Here is a 19,440-nt window from a genome sequence, read left to right as displayed (position 1 = left end):
TTTATTTATTAAGCCAGGTTTGTGGGGGGAAATATATCAACATTATCCCATTCGATCTTATTACTTCTATGTGTAAATTAACAGGGCAATTACAGGGGGCAATTCATAAAATTACCACAAGAGGGCGAGCTGCCCAAGTTTTTGTCTAGCACAGGTTTTCCCTGCCTAATTTCTAAAACTAAAAATTTGTTAGTGGTCAGCTGCTGATTGCTGTGAAGGAATTTGCAGAACATCTACCTCACCTACATGTACTATTGTAGATGACAGAACCAAAGGTTGAGAATATCGCTAAGATCTTTCTCAAACCAAGGAACCATGTAACACACACACACACACACACACACACACACACACACACACACACACACCAGTTGAATGACTCCTCTCAGAAGAAAGACAATAGCAGCAGCTACAGGGATTCACTGGAGCTTCCAACAACTAGGAATTGTGCTGGATGCTTTTTCGTTTGCATATATTTCATATTTTAATTTCTAGAAAGGGAAAGACTCACTATTCCCATTTTAGTAAGCTGAAAACAAAATAATATAGCTTAGGTGAGTTGCCTGAGATGACTAAAGCTGTCACAATGCACACACCCAAGTTGAGTGTGTGCATTTTGGAATCCAAAACCTGTGCTGTATGTGTGTGTGCACATGTATATGCTAGTACTGCAGCCTGAACTCAGATACTCTGTGGCTTGAATTTTGCTGTAGGGTGGCACTGTACAATTTGAGCCACACCTCCAGTTCTGGCTTATACTAGCTAATTGAAAATATGCATCTCTCAGATTTATCTGACTGGACTGACTTCAAACTGTAATCCTCAGATCTCAGCTTTCTTAGTAACTGGTATTAAAAGCATGAGCCACCAGTATTCAGAACTTGGGTTCTTAATTTTTGTGTGCTTCATATTCTGTCTCATCTTGCTTTTTATCATTTTATCTCATGAGCTAGTAAAAGGTTAAAATTTACACATTAATATCCACATTATCCTATGTGTTCCCTATGATTTATGCCTTTCTAGTAGAGTAGGTCTTTCCACTTGATAAATATTTTATCTCCAAATAGATGCCATTGTGAGACTAGCAGTCATTGAGTAACACATGCCAATTATTTATATGGGAGTTATATACAGCGTCTAAAATGTAACGAATTATTAACAATCCATGTACTTTATGAGTTCTAAACCTTGGAAAAAATTATGTAATCTTTTAACTTAATTTAATTTTAAAGTTGATATAGAAGGGTTACACTTACATAAGGTAATGAGTACATTTCTTTTCAAACATTGGTACCCTTTCCTTGTTTTCCTCCTCTGTTCCCCCTCTCAGTTGTAAAAGTCCATTTTATTTGACCCTTATCAATTTATTTAAAATTAAGCATCTAGTTATCATTTGTTTACACCTACAATCCTAATCACTCAAATATGAAGATGTTGGTTCAAAATCAGCCAGGGCAGAAAAGTCTGTGAGACTCTTATCTCCAATTAATCCAAGAGCCAAAAGTGGAATTGTGGCTCAGATGTTAGATTGTCAGTCTTGAGCAAAAAGCTAAGGGAGAGCACCTAGGGCCTGAGTTCAAGCCCCAGAATTGACACACATTCAATAAACAAACAAATAAGCAAATAAATAAATAAGAAAATTAAGAATCTAAAGATGCCCATGTAATTCTCACCAGTATCCTCAAGCAATAGTGATGCATGTTATCATGGCATTTGAACTAATTACATATTATTTTATATATTATTGAATACATATCATCATCTTTGATTTTACTATTTTAATGTGAGCATTAAATGCCTTGTATTTTCTTCATACTATTCCTACCTAAAGGCTACTTTCTATTTATACCTATCACAGTGGACTTGTGTCTGCCTCCCATGGACATCCCTCAGCATAAGAAGAGAATATCTTGTACTCTTGTTGCTAGATATTTGCCTATTTGCTTCAAACATAGAAATATGAAGAGAATTGTTCATCATTTCTTTTTCAGTAAAGTTCATTATGTGGGAAAATATTGATGTCTAAATTTCATTTGTGCTTGAAGATCCATCAAAAGAAAGAAGATTCACTGCTCTAGTTCTGTAAATACCATAAATGATTATTGCTTCGGGTATTTAAAATCATTTTTGCATTCTTATGAATTCGATTATATGCCTCCTTTCACACTTTTACCCCCTACTATTCATCAATGGGAAAGTTCTGCTGAAATGAAGTCCCTCATCTCATTTCAACCTAGTCATTATGCTTAATCATGGGTTGACAACCATATTTATTTCCCTCTCATTACAGGGTCTGTGCAATGCTTTGTCAAGATCATTTGTTTGGTCTTTGTCAATGAAGGAGCCTCAGTAATATTGTAGCGATGAAGTCACATAGAGGCATTAAAACTAGCTCCTCATCTGATTTCCTGAGGCCTGATGAGTGTTTGGGGGAAATATTACCTAGCTGGTAGTTCTCCTTGAATGCACTGATGGTAGAGGGAAGGCAGGCCCAGGCAAGTCGCCGATGGGAAACAGCACTGCAGTAACTGTTCTAACAGGCTTTTTGCTCAGTGACTTTCTGTTCTCTGCCCAAAGTGTCCTGCCTGCCATTTTCCTTCACAAGCATTGAAGGCAAAACTTGAGGAGTCATCCCTGAATTTTTTCTTTCCCTTCCCATTGACCTCTGTGCCCTTTGCACAGTTACTAAACTCTTACTTCTCTGTATCCTCAAAGATAATGAAGCCTAGGCCCTTTTCATATTTTTCCTGTTTTGTTGCAATATACTTTCCTCATTGGCTTTCTTAAATTTTAATGGATAAAACATTTTAAGGGGTAAGTATGGTGACATGCAATCATAGCTACTTAGGAGAATCAGAATTTGGGACCAGTCAAGAAAAAATAAAATGAGATTTCCATCTGGAACAATGTTAGCCTGGTATGATGGTGTGCATGTATAATTTCAGGTGCATGATATGTTTTATTTAAATTTTATAGTATCCAGTATTATAATTAAAGTCACAATTAAATGATGTCATCAATCAGTAAATAATCACAATTCAATTAACCATTACATATAGCCTATGAACTATACAGTAAGTATAATTTGGAATAATAACTGATAAATATAATTAATATTATATATACTGTTAAGAAACTCTGGCGTTCAGTTTTTATTTGGTCACAACCAGGAAAACATTATTGCAGATACTCTATCATTTCTTTTAGGGGTAATCAGTCATGGGGCACGAACTCGGGGCCCAGTTGCTATTCCTGAGCCCTTCAGCTCAGGGCTAGTGCTCTACCACTTTGAGTCACAGTGATATTTCCAGTTTCTGCATGTTTAATTGGAGATGAGATTCTCAAGGATTTTCATGTCATATTGTCTTTGAATGGCAATCTTCAGATCTCAGCCTCTTGAGTAGCTGGACTTACAAATGTGAGCCACTACTGTATCCTAGCTACTATGTGCCCAGATACTGTATCTTTAAAAAAAAAGTCATAGTGAGTTAGGAAAGTATCTCTGTAGTATAGCACTTGTCTGGAATGCATAAGACCCTGTGTCCAATCTTCACCACTAGAAACAAAAAATAAGCAAAAACCCTGTAGTAACCAACATCTTGGAAAGCCTAGTGTCATTGTCTTTTCTATTCTGAGAAATAGTATACTGTAATTATATAGTATGGTAAAAGTTACCACTGTGATTATTATTTAACTAACTATCATAATAACGGGTAGAAAATAGTATTATTTATTCCTGCCTGTGAAATACAGATAATTTTACAACAATGATCATTTCTACCATATTGCTATTACAATAATTAATATGATATCTAAGAAATTTAGTATGCATCTGAAAAGGGGGCATAATTATGAGGTCTTACAGATATTGCTATTAGTCCAACCATGTGAACATTATAATTGAAATTAATGCTACTGTAAGGAATGATGGTTTCTTATAAATGAGTGAGAAAGTCATACCTTACAGGGTCTTTGTCATGTTTCAGGGACTTAGGAACTAAGACATAGCATTAATAAAGATAATCATGTTAATAACGTTAATAATAGGAGAGATTCTAAACTGCTTATTGTCAATCAGGCAGTGCTTGAAGTGCTACACATGTATTGACTCAATCTTCAAATGGCTCTTATGAAATACTCATTATAGACATTTCCAGGTTTATATTTGTACAAAATGAAATAGTCGATAAATGTCTTTCCCATGGTCCTATAACAAGATTGATTCCAGATCTTGTTCTCTTAAACAGTACTACTCACATAAGTATGAGCTACATATGACAGATAGATTTTTTAATCTCAGTTATAGAACTCTTATTATTGTGCTATATCAGAGAGTGGAACTTTTCCACTGTCTCATCTCTAAAATGCTCGTGGGCACAGGCATTGACTAATGTCACAGCAGCTGACATGATGATCCAGCCAGAGATGGAGTGAACAGTATACAAGGTTGTAGTATGAGCAAATCACTCCCTCCTCTTGCCAGGAGACTCAGATGAAGTAGCTTAGGTCAAAGGTCCCAGTATAATGTTGGTGCACAGCAAATACTTCCCAGAGATCCATTAATTGCTCAGTGTGGCTCTTTAGCTTCCTGCTAGTCCAAGTTAAAATTGAAAAAGGGAAAAGAAAAGCTACTACTCCTGTTGCTCATAAATGAATAACAATAGCACTTTTCTTTCTTCCTCCAACATCCCCTTCACCTTATCTATCACTCTGCCCTCCTTACTGAAGGAAAGATACATCGTGTCAACAGCTTGTTGTTTATGGCTGTTTATAGGGCTAGGATTTGACATCATACAGTGGTACAATACTCCAGAGCTGCATGCATCTGATATAATATCTACTCAGATAAGGTCCAGATCAATTGATTTTGCCTATGAGATTACTGAGTGGAGAAATTCTCCATCCCTAGGGAATGGAAGCATGAATGATGATATTGCCTGGGTAAATGCAAAGTTGAGGAAAGAAAATGGGAAGATTTCTTCATGCGGTACAGGTTTACCAAGGTCTCATAGGAAGAAATTGGAGGCAGGAATTCCCTTTACAAGTAGTGGGAGAGTGAAATTGAGACCTATTTTTTTTTTGCCAGTCCCAGGACCTGAACTCATGGCCTGAGCACTGTCCTTGGACTTTCTCAAGGCTAGAGCTCTACCACTTGAGCCACAGTACTCCTTCCAGCTTTTTTCTATGTATATGGTACCAAGGAATCAAACCTGGGTCCTCATGCATGCTGCACAAGCACTCTATCATTAGGCCAAATTCCTGTCCAACACTGAGACTTAAAAAAAATGAATAGTTGGAAATGCAGCTTACAATGCTCAGAATTCAATACACGCCACCTGACAGCAGTTTCACAAAGCTAGAAGCCTGGATGAAAGAACTTTAGAAGCTAAAGCACACGGGTTTGCCTGGGCATACCTACCAAGGACAGGCCACAGCTTGTCGTTATCATTACTTAGATTCTACCTAGCAACATTAAAAGTCACAGAGCCCAAAATGTCAGGGTTAGGATTGTTAGCACAAAGATCCCTAGACTCAGTGTCCTTCTCTTCACTAGATGATAGACATTTAACCACCTTGCTTGCCTGCCAATTTTGCCCCTCCCCCTGCCGCCACACCAAAACAAAAACTTTCCAGAAAGCCAGTTAGATGACAGGAATCCCACTTTCTTGCTGATGTCTGTTTCGCTTCTAACTCACATGATCCATCCAGTCTGCATTAATATTATAGTTATTATCTACCATCTCTCTGGGTTGTTTAGAATGACTCAGTTGTGGGTGAGACTGGAGAGCCACTAAAGCTGTTCTCCTCATGCAGGTTTCATGGAAATGTGGTATATATTCAGCATGCAATTCTACTCATCCATCAGAATGAATGATATTATACAATTCATAAGGAAGTGGGAAGAAGAAAACTATGTAAGTAAGCCAGACCCAGAGAAACAAAGGTTGTATGGGTTTTACTCATTTGTGGTAGCTAGAATGTGCCTGTAGGTCTATAAGTAAACATACTGGGTGGTATGCAAGTCTTACATGTAAATTAACTGAAATATAATAAACTCCATGAAAAGCTCAAATATATAATCCTTTAAAAGGTTTACAGATGATTTACAGTTACATACGTCAGGTAATCAGTACATTGGTTTAGAAAAACTAAGTTGAGGCCCAACAAAATAACTACTCAGAAATGGGTACTTGCAAGGGGGAGCAAGGGAAGAGGAGTACACAAGTGGAATGGGGATGGTGAGAAGAATGCAATCAAGAATTCATTGTATATACCACAACATGAAGAAAAATGAGGGAATGGATGGGTCAAAGAGGAGTGAAGATGTTGAAGGGATGACACAGACCAAGATACATTATATACATAAACTGCTTTGTTAAATGGGAAATATTCAACACATATCCTTAAAAAAATTAAGAAAAGTAAAGTAGGGGTGGGTAGGGAAGATTGGGTGAGAAGGTTGAAAGGGATGACATTGATCAAGAACACACTGCATTCGTAAACTTCTTTATTGAATGGCTAATCCTTTATACAACTAGTTAAAGATAATTGAAATACTTTTTTAAATCCAAAGGGGTGAAGAATGCCCATTCAGATGGCCAGCTGGGAAAGATGGCTTTGCACAGTGTTTATAGGATATTTGGGGATGGGAGAATCTTAGACCCCAGAACTCTCAATATCAATTTGGCCCATTTTTCCATTCTTCTTCCTTCACCATTAGTCACTGTATTTCAGTTTATGGGTCTCACCAATAAAACGTAGACCACAAATGATTAAGAGATTACTATTTACGAATTATGCTCATTATCGTTTTCCCGTACTCATCTCTCAGACCAAAAGTTAGCTCTACTTTGCTTTGGGTGAGAGTATGAACTCAGAGTTTGGAGGTTGATATAACTAGTGAAAAACTAATTTTGCAACAAATAATGTCATGTCTACTTCCTAGGGTTACTGTGATTTCATAATTTATACATGTCAGGCACTCAAAAGAAACAGTAATATCTAATAAGCACTCTTAGATTATTTATTGTTAATACTAATAACAGCAAATACACTTTCACTTATAACTTAAAATAATAATTTTACCAGTAATCATATTCATAGTATAGGAAATGTTGAATATTAGGAATGATCATTTAGATTATCAGAAACAATGCATAATGTCAGTGGTGATAATTCTGATCATATTGCAAAGAATAAATTAGCTCATTATCCTTATAAACTTCCCTTAAGATATTTAAATATTTTCATACACTTGCTTGTAATTTGTTTGCTATCATCATCATATTTGCTCAGTTTTTCAGCTGACAATGACAAAAGATTCAAAGGAATCTTTGTTTTCTAACTCTTTGGATCGAGTCATTATTATCTAGCTGTATGAAAGCTTTTCACAACAAAGCAGCAGCTGTGACTGCATACTTTCTGTCCTTTATGACATTGATTGCAATATCATGAGGTGTCCGAGAGAGGAGACCTGGAGATAGATCCCTATCTGGTGTTTGATGGCTTTCAAAGCTTCAGCACAAAAAGCTTATTGCTCTTCCTGGTTGCCTGGGACCATTACAGTTTATAGAAGAGAAAAGGCAGAAGCTACCACCTCCCCCACCACTGCCATCCACAGTCTTGTTCAGTTTGAGAGAAACTCAAAGGGTTCCTAACCAAAGAGAATTTACCTGGTTTTACCTTCTCTGTGTCATCTTTTAAGTTCTTTAGGAATCACACAGTCTACTAAATTAGAATGCCATATACTCTAGGAGGAATCACAAATATCCTACAGAGATACTACTGTTATATACCAATATAGATCGTTTAATCTCATTAACTCATCACTTCCTATAATGTAATCCCAGCTGTACAGGTATAATTAGGAAGAAGTGGAAGGTGTGGGTTGCCTTACATGGTATTTTAATAGTAGAAAGTTTTATCATGCAATGAATTATACAGAGGTGATATTGAAGAAAGTACAGTTTGAACATATCTGGGTTTTTTTCGTTTTCTTATTTGTAAAATGGTAATACTAGTCCAGTTTACTATACAGAATTTTCATAAACATTAAGGAGGAACTGAGGCTGAAGATGATCTGAAAATAAGAATATTTCACTATGTCCTAACCACAGATCAGACATCTTCTTAAGTGATCATGATGGTTAATATTATGCATCAAATTTAATAGGCCACTGAATGTCCTGTCATTTGATCCAACATTATTCTGGTGGTTTCTGTTAGCATATTTTGTAGGAGATTAACTTTCAGTCAGTAGACCCAGTAAAGTGTATTGCTGTCACTAATCTGGACTGATCTTATCCCATCAAGGGAAGATCTGAATGGTACACAAAGGGCTAAATATAAGTGAATTCCTTCTGTCTGATTGCCTAAGAGATTGTTTCTTTTTAGTTGAATTGAAACCCATCACTTCTTGTGTTTTAAGCCATTTGTGCATTCTGATGAACTTATACCAATTATCCTGAGTATCCCCCTGGGTAACTACAGATTTTACCTGTCTGCATACCTGAGAAATCAATACTTTCTAAGGAAATACCCATTTTCTTTCCTAATGTACCTGTCTATCTTTGTGTATATATATATATACATATAAATCATATTGACTGTTTCTCTGAAAAACCATGATTAATTAAATGACATACACATTGTCACTTAACTCTTAACCCTTACTATTATCCTAACACAAAATGTTAATTCTCACGTTTAAAGAATGCACTAAATTGCATAAAAGTTAAATTGTGATTTTTTTTCATATCGTTGACACAGAGAAAAAGGTCACATTTATTTCCTTGTTGGGATAAAATAACAAGGCTTCTCTCAGTCTGAAATGCCTGGCTATCCCAGGCTTCATTACCTTCCCTTAAGGAGGAAGAATCAAAGCATTGGCATCTCTTACCCTAACTTGAGCATACTTTTTGGAAAGGTATTTAGAGGTTAAGGTACTTAGATAATATTATGTGTTGGTGAGAGTAGCAGAATAGGAAAAATATGATGAATCAAATGTGCCAGTAGACAGTTAATTCCACATATTGGCTGAATGATTAGATAATTAGGATAAACCCTCTGTGTCTCAGTTTCCCAATATGTAAGAGTGTCCTTCTTATGGATCATTAGAAACTGAAATATAAATGAGAGGTACATTGTTTTGTTTTGTGTGTGTACGTGTGTGTGTTTGTGTGTAGAATCTTTGACATATCTTGGTACCAAATGAAAAGTCCATAAGTATTAATACTTCTACTAAACACAGTTAAAATTAAGTAACACAACAATGTGTTTCTGACTGCAACATCCATGTGTTTCCTTGCATTTTCTCAAGATGCACCTCCCTAGATTTCAACGGTTTCTTTTGCCAGTTCTAGGAATTGAACTCAGGACCTGAGCACTGTCCTTTGGCATTTTTAAGGCTAGGATTCTAGCACTTGAGCCACCTCACCACTTCCAGCTTTTTCTGTGTATGTAATACCAAGGAATCAAACCCAGGTCTTCATGCATGCTAGGCGAGCACTCTACCACTAGGCTATGTCTTGCCCTCAGTTTTGAAGTTTTTACAGTGAAGCTATCGCACTTGCTTGGATAGCAAGGTCAAATTGGGGATTGCATGTGTACACTAACAGGCAGCATGGAGCACCACCATGCACTCCAGCTACACAGCCCTTCCAAGAAATTCTGTGAGCTCTTTTTCAGAACTTCTTTTGCCATCTCCTATTAAAATGACTGATTTGTGTATACTGGGTTAATCAGCCAAATAGACCATGTGCTTTGCCATCCTTAGTTACAGTACAAATGTGCTGATTTTTATAGCCAAAACAAATCTATGTGACAAGAGTCTGAAAAGAAATGAAAAAGAAAAAAAAACAAAGAAAGGTTAAAAATATCTTGAAACTGTTTCAGTTATCTATCTGGCTCACATTGAGAAAATGATCCTGTAGAAAAAGGCTCCTTTGAAGATGAAATTGTTGGTCACAAAAAGACAAACACACCTCTTTATGAGAGAATCTTATGCCAATCCTTTCTCCAACTCATTATATCTGAATATCAGAGTTCCAACTGATGTCTCACTACTCAGTCAGTAATCTGGGAACTCCATGATTGTAGGTTTGGACAAGAGGTAGGAGAATTTGGAGCACTATGCCAACCTTGCATTGTTATATGGTTGGAAAAAGGCAAGATCAAAACCCTCAGAGTAATAATGATGACAAAGGAAAACCAGAGGAAGTAATGATTTATAATAAGCCTTGTAACATTTGATCATATTTTTTAAAAGTCGTGCTGTGAATTTGGATTATGTCTTAATTATAGAAGAGTTGCCAATCAAATAGGTGTTTCTGTCTTGCTTCCCATTAAAGGCATCATCAAGAAGCCTACTCTTGTGTAACTGTACAGCCTCAAATCTAGGTCAGTCTGTCTCTATTTAATGTGAAGCAGAGATGTTCTCACTGTGCTGTCAGTTTGCCCAGGTCACATGCTTACTGATTAATCTGGAAGTGACAAGTCTCAGAATCATCTCTCCAAGTGTCTAGAATGAGCAGAATGGAACACACTAGTGCCAGAAATCCTTTCACCCTTGTTTGCCTTTGTGATTGGCTAGGACTTCAATTTTGGAATAGGGTTTAGTGTCAATCGCTATTTTAACAAGTATTAAAGTAATAGTGAAGACAAAAAAATTCCTGGCATTTGAAAACAGAGCCAAACCGGCAACCCCTCCTGACTCGCCCAAACCCCATGCCACATACCATAGTGGATAGACCATATGCAAAAAGAAAAGGCAGCTACAGACAATTGACTGTCTTTTATGCCTGCCTATGAGGCTAGAGGGGGTTTGTTGGGTGCCAAGGTATTTCTTTATTCAGTAAATTTATGCATTCATTTATCAACCATCATTTATTGAGTTCTTATGTATTAGGCACTAGAGTAGGTGTGAGGGCTACACTGTCACGTATTCTGAAGCTTTTGTTCTTAGAAATATTGAACCCTAGGGCTGAGAGTTTGCCTAGCATGCACAAAGCCCTGGGTTTGATTTCTTGATTCCACATACACAAAAGAAGCCAGCTTGGTACTGGCACAAGAACAGGACCAATGGAATAGAACTGAACACACAGAAATCAACCCACAGGCCTGTGGCTACCTAATCTTTGATAAGGGAGCCAAAAAAATAGAATGGAAGAAAGGCAGCCTTTTCTACAGAAGAAATCCTAATGTACCAGAGGATCAACTAAGCCAAATCAGGAATTCAGAGAAGCTTTTTCAGAGAAAATGACCCTTGATCTATAATTTGAAGAATAGGAAGCAAAGCCAATAGTTAGATGCATACGTGGGACAGAACATTCCAATAAGAGGAAACTATACACAGAGGCTTAAAACAATATATGCTCACTAAGCTACAAGATATTCCATATGGTTAGAAAATACAGATGAATATTTGAAGGAAATAGTAGAGTGATAAATACAAATAGGCCTTTCAGTAAGCCAAGAAGTTTGGCAACAATTGTGAAAGTTATGTGGAGCTATTGGAGAAACTTTCATGGCAGCTTTTTACAAAGATAATTCTGGTAGTAATCTGGACCAAAACGTACAAGAGATCAAGCCCAAAAGCACAGTGATTACTTATGACAGGTGAGGTAATACAATAAGCAATTATTGTAGAATTATTATAGGTAGTATAAAAGGATATAACTAAGGGGTAGATAATATGTAAAACAGAGAGAGGGAGATTAAAATTATAACAGATTGGATATAGGGAAAAGGAATTATTGGCTCTCAGGTTTGTTTTTCTTCAGAGGAATTACTGCCAATTTCCCAAATTTTATGGTACAGTTTCTATACTCTTTGTAATAAATTGAGAATAACAGGTGAGACAGTGGCTCACACATGTAATACTAGCAACTCTGGAGGAAGCCATCCCAGGCATAGAAACTCAAAAGACTCATCTCCAATAACCAAAAAAGACAAAAGTGGAGGTTTGGCTTAAATGGAAGAGTGATATAGCTCTGGGCAAGAAATCCCCAGTAATGGCAAAGGAAGGAAGGAACAAAGAAGGAAGAAAAGGAGGGAGGAAGGAAGAAAAAAGGAAGGAAGGAAAAAAAGAGAAAGGAAGGAAATATAAATCAAAGAATAAGTTGTCAGTGGTAGGTATATATGGAGTATAAAAGAATTATTTGAATGTAGATGGTTAAGGAAGGCAAAAAGCCAAGAGGGGCATAAGAATTCTGGTTCAGATAACTTCCTTTTCACACCAAAGTAAGCAATGCAGGATGAACACAAGTCTGGGAACAAGTAAAGGGAGATTAAATTTAGATATATTGAATTGGGGTTACTAATAAAGAACACACATGGTTGTACTTTGTATAGAAAAAGAATATTGTGGCAAATAAATAAAAGCTCACAATAAGCACATAGTGTATCACAGAAAGTGTTCTGTTTTAAAATGATTTGCTTAATTTTTCCCCAAAGCTTATAAGGTAGTTATTACTGTTTATATCCTTATTTACAGATTATGAAATTAAGGCCCAGAGAATTGATGTAATCTATGCAATATACTATTTATAAGTAGTTGAGCTAGGATTTAAATCTACCTTGTCTCTTTCTCAAGACTGATATTTTTAGCACAACGCTATAGCATCAATTTCTAGTCATGCTAGAACTTGAATTGACAGTACTTAAGGGAGAATACAACTAAACCAGGGAGACCTGCAGTATGCTAGCAATTGCAGTAAGACAGAGCTACTATCTTTGACCTTCTCAATTTACTTATGAGAAGATTTCACTTCTGCCATGTACTGAAATTTATTTGGTTACCTATACTTTCCATGTTTCTATGCACAGTATGTAGGTTGAACTCTTATTTTCTCTAATAGTCTACCAAGGATCCCCAATTTTCCCAAATGAGGAGGGTTTTCTTTTGGTAGAACTTTTAGGTTCAAAACCAAGATAGTCTTGGTTAAAGTACATAAAATTTCTTACCCTCAACAGATTTAACCTTAATCTCAAAGCTTTGGGAAGCAGCTTTTATTTTATCAGTTCAAATAATTTATTCATCATCGTATCAAAACAATCCTCGGCCAATGATGGATACTCAAATGTATTCAATTATTGCTTCTAAGACACAGCATGACACTGGGAAATCCCCTGTCAGCTCAGGATCAATGAATCTCAAGATCATGTAATACTTCTAGTTTGTTTTTCATAAGCAGTTGAAATCCTATTAGGTCATCCTTTGCTGCCTTTTGTTGTTGACAAGAATATGTAAACTCATTACAGCAAATGTCCTTAATGTGTCAGCTGTCCAAACATTCTGTGTAGGTTTGATTCCTTATAAACAAGTCTCTTAATTCTCCTTTGTAGTACTCAGGTAAGGGGGGAGGTCTTAATCAAATGGCAATATAGAGCTCAGTAGCTTGATAGAGTATAATTTTAGTACAAGTAGAAAAAGACATTGAGAAAGTCGCTTCTGGCTGGCCAAGGCCTGTCTGTATGCAATTTTTCTATTCCTGAGACCATAATTGGCTATATTCTGGTCTGGTTTGACCACGCATTTGCAAGACCTGAAAATCCAGGAGAAACAAAGGATCCCAAAGTCTAAAGTAAAGAATTGAGCTGGGCACAGTAGCTCATACCTGTAATCCTAGCTACTCAGGAGGCTGAGATCTGAGGATCAAGGTTCAAAGCCAGCCCAGGCAAAAAAGGACTTGAGACTCTTATCTCCAATTAACCTCTAGAAAATAGAATGTGTGGCTTAGCACAAGGGTAGGGTGATAGCCTTGATCTGGAGAGCTCAGGGACAACACCCAGGCCCAGGGGTAGGGTGGTACCCTTGATTTAAAGAGCTCAGTGACAATGCCCATGCTGAGTTCAAACCACATGACGCCCCCCCCACAAAAAAAAGAACTGAGAGTATTTGCTGTGGCATTATCCTTGCAGATAATGCTAATCCATTGTGGAGTATGTATAGTATATAAGCAGTTCTAGAAAACATAGTTTTCTATAATATTTGCATGAAAATGAAATCCTTCCAAATGTGCTAGAAAACTACTTTTCCTATATAGGGCTTGGTAATAAATATTTCCAACTTCATGAGCAAAACTATGTGTCATACTCAACTCTTCACTACAGTGAAAAAGCAGACATATGCAGCATGTAAACAAATAAGCACGACTCTGTTCCAATAAAAAAAATTTATATAAAAACGGGTAGTGGGCCACAATGGCACCTAAGTCATGGTTTGCTTACATCTCCATCTAGGAACCTGAAGACAATTATGGAATTCATCCTCTGCTATGGAAGAATTTTGTTTTTTTATTTTTATTTTTTTATTTTTTTATTGTTTTATTTTTTTGCCAGTCCTGGGCTTGAGCTCAGGGCCTGAGCGCTGTCTTTGGACTTTCTCAAGGCTGGAGCTCTACCACTTGAGCCTCAGCACCACTTCCGGCTTTTTTGTATGTACGTGGTACCAAGGAATCAAACCCTGGTCTTCGTGCATGCTAGGCAAGCACTTTAACCACTAGGCCAAACTCCCGGCCCTATGGAAGAATTTTGTACCTAATGGTTTCTATGTGGAAATCTTAATCCTCAAGGTAGTAGCATTATTAGAGTGTTCGCTGTTGAAAATGGTGCTAACATTCATACTGTAAATAACATTGTGAAGTAATTGATCTTGATTTTGGAAGCAAAAGAACCTCCTTTCAATTCTACTGGATCTTATCTGTGAAGCAATTTTCTGTTCTTTTTCCAGTGTACCTATACTGGGACTTGAACTTAAGGCCTCACACTTGTTTGGCTTTATTTTACTCTCAGATGGTACTCTACCACTTTGAGCCACAGGCCTACTTGAAGCTGTTTGGTTCTTAAGAGATAAGAGTCTCTCTCATGTCCTATGTACTTTGAACCTAGATTCTCAGATTTCAGCTTCCTGAGTAGCTAGGATAATAGACATGAACCAACAATGTGCAAAAACTTTTCATTTCTTCCTCACAGATCATGAGTGCTAGAAAAGGAGTTTTTGTTTAGTTCAAGTTACATTGGAAACTGAGACCTGGAAAAGTTATGTGGTTTAATCATGCCACACAGCAAGTTCTTAATTCCATAGCATGTACTCTTGCCAATGCAGTGAAAGGTAACTAAACTGTTTTATATTATTGTACATCTTGAATTACAGTGTCATTTCACAATGGTGTATAGATGTAGACTGGCTTGAATAACTAGACATTTACTCCTAGGCTAAGGAAATTTATTTGAATCATTAAATTCAGTTCAAGAAACTGTAGCGATAAGCCTGCCAAAGTCTCCCGTAATACCCTTTTTAGGACCATAGCCAGGACAGCCACAAAATAGGGGACAGAACTTAATGCTATCCAGTAACTAAAACACTTTGGAGAGCATCCAAGTCATACCCACCTTATAATGGGCTCTAATTTATGTCAAGTAATATTTAAGGGAGATTCCAGAGGCTGATTTTCTTCTTGTGGTTTTGCAAGCTACATGATCTTAAAAACTGTTGTTATGAAATGAAGATTTGGACAGATTGGTTATAGCAAATGAAAAAGCTGAACAAAAATTGCCATATTCCAGCATCAGTAATCATTTCATAATGCATATTACAATTTCCAGTTCCTAACGATTTGCAGTTTTCTTATTTAAAATAAAACCATGTGGTCTAGGCAAATTGGGTGAATTTTAGCATGAACCATAATAATTTATGAGCAATTATACAAGCACATGTACACAGCCTCTGAGTAATTTGTCTTTCTGCATTCTGTCAAATAAATAATTTTTGCATCTTGAATCTGCCTGTAACAATTTTTTATGGCATCATCATTTGGAGCAGTTAGTTCTGTACAGTTGTTACACCCATTTGTGTCCTATCCCCTTACCCCATGTCCAATTTTAAATTCAAGTAAATGAGAAAAACAACACCAATTTTCTTTTTTTGTGGGTCATAGGGGTTGAAATAGGCCTGGGCACTGTCCCTGAGCTTTCTGTCTATCTGTTAGGTAATAACTAGAATTTAAAATTCAGATAGACCATTCCAAATATTTTTATATGTTAGTCTAGGGGTACAAAGATTATTTTGGGGGGGTTGTCAGGGGGTTGAACTCTGGGGCTAGGTGTTATCCCTGAGCACTTGAGCTACAGTGACACTTCCAAGCCCAGATATTTGGTTGGGTGGCCTCTCTTATATTTAGACAAATTAAGTGAATAGATTTCTCAAGTTTGAAAGCAGAGCAAACTCCCAGATACTTCGTATAAGATTGATATCTTTGGAAAGTATGTAACTTGCATGCATTTTTTGTCATCTTAGATAAAATCAAACTCAGTATCTCAATCAACATCCGCCAATTTGAGTCTCCCTCCCACTCTCCTTCCCTCCATCCCACCTCCATTTAGATTTCTCTTGCTTATTTTAGATTCTTATAGACTAGCTTTGAAGAGGATCAAGTGAAGGTGTTGAATATATGCAGACATATATATATACATATATATAAGTAGACTTATATATATTTCCACAGATTCAGTTCAGAGCACTTGCTCAATTAAATAAGGGAAACAACTAAGGGAATACATAGTAATTGCAGTATTCATTAGATGTATTCTATCTCCATTTTCACATTTTGTTCTTGAATACCCCTAAATTGTAAAAGTATCCCTGGACACTGAATAAACGCATTTATAAAATTTTGCTTTATTGTATAACAAAATATAATGTGAATGAATGCATATTGGATACCAGGACAATTCCATACCCGATTGCATTGGGCAGTAGAGTAATATAGCTATCAATAACACATTCAAGCAATGACACATTCAAAGAAGTTGGAGCACAACATTTTTAAACAGATTGCAAGAAAACTCAACAGTTTCATGGATCCTCACAATCAACCATTGAAATAAAGAAACAAAAGTTCAGGGCTGGGAGTTTGGCCTAGTGGTAGAATGCTTGCTTAGCATGCACGAAGACCAGGTTCGATTCCTCAGTACCACATACATAGAAAAAAAAAAAAGCTGGAGGTGGTGCTGAGGCTCAAGTGGTAGAGTTCTAGCCTTAAGAAAATCCAAGAACAGTACTCAAGACTTGAGCTTAAGCCCAGGACTGGTAAAAAAAAAGAAGAAGAAACAAAACTTCCAGATGTGGGAATAGGCTTCCTTTCAACATCAGCTTCTAGAAAAATGCTCAAATCAATATAGGCTTCAGTTTGGATCACTTTAGGTCTAAATGCAACTTATTAAAGTTCTGTAAAAGTAAACAATACAGACAACAAAACATGCATTGACAATTTGAATCAGTTGTATATAATCCTTATCTGAGTAATTCTAGATAAGGCACTAAGCCTATATTATTTGTTTGTCCTCAGGAAATATCAAGGGCATATGCTATATAGTCTAAGGACAAAATAATCTCCAGTTCTCTGGTATTGGATGTAGCCAAAAGTCAGAGAGCCTACAAAGGTTTGAGAAATCAGAGTAATAATCTATTTATGTAGAAAGAAGATAAGTAATCTACCAAAAGCCCATGGATGTGCCTCTAAATGACCCATTCATGCCTTCTTGTGGAACAAACGCAAATTGTCCCTTCTATTATCTTCTTTGAACATCAATGTATTTCCAGGAGGCTCAGGTGAAAATTTGTGAGGTGCAGGCCACAATTCTACCAATCAGGCACAAATTAATTAATTTTTAAATCTTGTGACTTGTGACTTTTATCCTATTCAAGCTACTTCCTAAAACCTACTATACCTATTTTGTAGCCAAAGGTAAGGAGTTATACAGACTATTATTATAGTCAATTGAAAAGGTAGCATCAGAGAAGGTTAACACTAAATACATTTGCCAAGAGCTGGGTGATGGTTTGGCTAAGTAGGGATGCTGGGTCACAACCTATTCTTAGAAACCTTCAAATCTCTTCAATGTCTGAATTATATGCCTTTTAAGAAGATCTATCTCAATGAAGAAATAGTCACATAGCCTACTTCCTGTCCTAGCCACAGACTGTAAAAGTAAGCACACTGGGGCTTTCAGAAATGGAGGAGAATCTGTTCTGGAACTGTCTGAGGATCCATCAGAATTTCTGCACATGGGAAAGGAAAAGACTATCATTTATAAAAACATATGTAGAGATGATTTCCCGGCCTGAGGGGGAAAAATGAGTACATAAATGTAGGCCATGTCTTGGCATACATGGTATCGTCATGTGCCTATTAAATCTGCTTTTCCTTTTAATAATCTATTTTTCTTGAGCTAACTAGAATCCAAAATTAATGCTTAGAGGGTAATTCTGTTGAATAATTTTTTTTTACAGTACTGGAGTTTGAACTCAGAATCTTGTGTTGGCTAAGCAGGTGATCCAGGCCATGAAAAATGTATTAAACATGTTTTGCTTTATAAATGTGGAAGAAAACCTAGTAACATCAAGTGCCTTGCTTAAGTCCTCACAACACTTACAAGGAAGTCCTGGCATTAAAATATAGGACTCATAAACGTTCAGGCATAAGAGAGAAATCCCTGTAATAATTTTCTCTAATGGGAATTACTATCAAATATATTAACCATTGTCAACTTAAGGTAATATTTAAATGTATGCTTGATATATGATGGAAAAGTATTTGGGGAGACTCTGAAAAGCAAATACATATTTTGTTTATAGATTTATTCTTTTCTCTGATAGCTTTATAATATTAGGACCATAAAGTAAACTATTTTAGGAAACAGCAAAGCTGTTCAGCGTGGGATATAGTATACTTGAATAAAAATATTTTGAAAGCAAAAGAAATGATCCAAATTTTAAAGTTTACAGAATTAATCTGACTAAGTCTGTCATTCATGCACATATATTCAATTTCGGGAGTGCTGAAGTATGCAAATAATGCTGAGTCCATTCCACAACCAGGAATCGTAGAATACAGTCAAATAACATGTAATAAGCCCTTAAAGACACATAAAATAAAGGGGCCGGGAGTTTGGCCTAGTGCTAGAGTGCTTGCCTAGTATGCACAAGACCCAGGTTCAATTCCTTGGTACCACAGACATAGAAAAAAGCCGGAAGAGTGCTGAGGCTCAAGTGGTAAACTCTAGCCTTGAGAAAGTCCAAGGACAATGCTCAGGCCCTGAGCTCAAGCCTAGGACTGGCAAATATATCAGTAAACACAACTGCAACAGAAATGGAGACTATGAAAGAAGAGGTGTATTGATTTAGTTAAATTACATGCTTCATAATTATAATGCTGAACAGGAAGCTTATCTGTGAGACAACTTACCCTACCCTTCTGGAAGAGTGAAATGAAACAAGGAAAATGTTATCATAATCCACTAGGGGTCTAAAATCGGAGATGTAAGAAATAAGGCATAGTTTTAGCCCTCAAGAGGCTCTTGATCTCTCTTACAGTAGAAGTAAAATATCGTCTAATTAAAAGCCAATTTAGTAGAAAGCACGTTGTTTATGCTAAGTGC

At 36.6% G+C, this 19,440-nt stretch overlaps 1 non-coding gene across 1 annotated transcript; it reads left to right on the top strand.

The window, feature by feature from the left end:
- Positions 1-17,933: 17,933 nt before the first annotated feature.
- LOC150041287 (small nucleolar RNA SNORD22) lies at positions 17,934-18,049 on the top strand. The gene has a single exon (XR_016533935.1). It is a non-coding gene; the product is annotated as a small nucleolar RNA SNORD22 (small nucleolar RNA).
- The last annotated feature ends 1,391 nt before the right edge of the window (positions 18,050-19,440 follow it).

This window comes from Megascapheus bottae, chromosome X (assembly GCF_031878675.1).
Source record: "Megascapheus bottae isolate mThoBot1 chromosome X, mThoBot2.hap1, whole genome shotgun sequence".
Lineage (NCBI taxonomy): Eukaryota > Metazoa > Chordata > Mammalia > Rodentia > Geomyidae > Megascapheus > Megascapheus bottae.
Note: the sequence above shows the minus strand (reverse complement) of the source record. Positions and strands in the feature narration are given on the sequence as shown.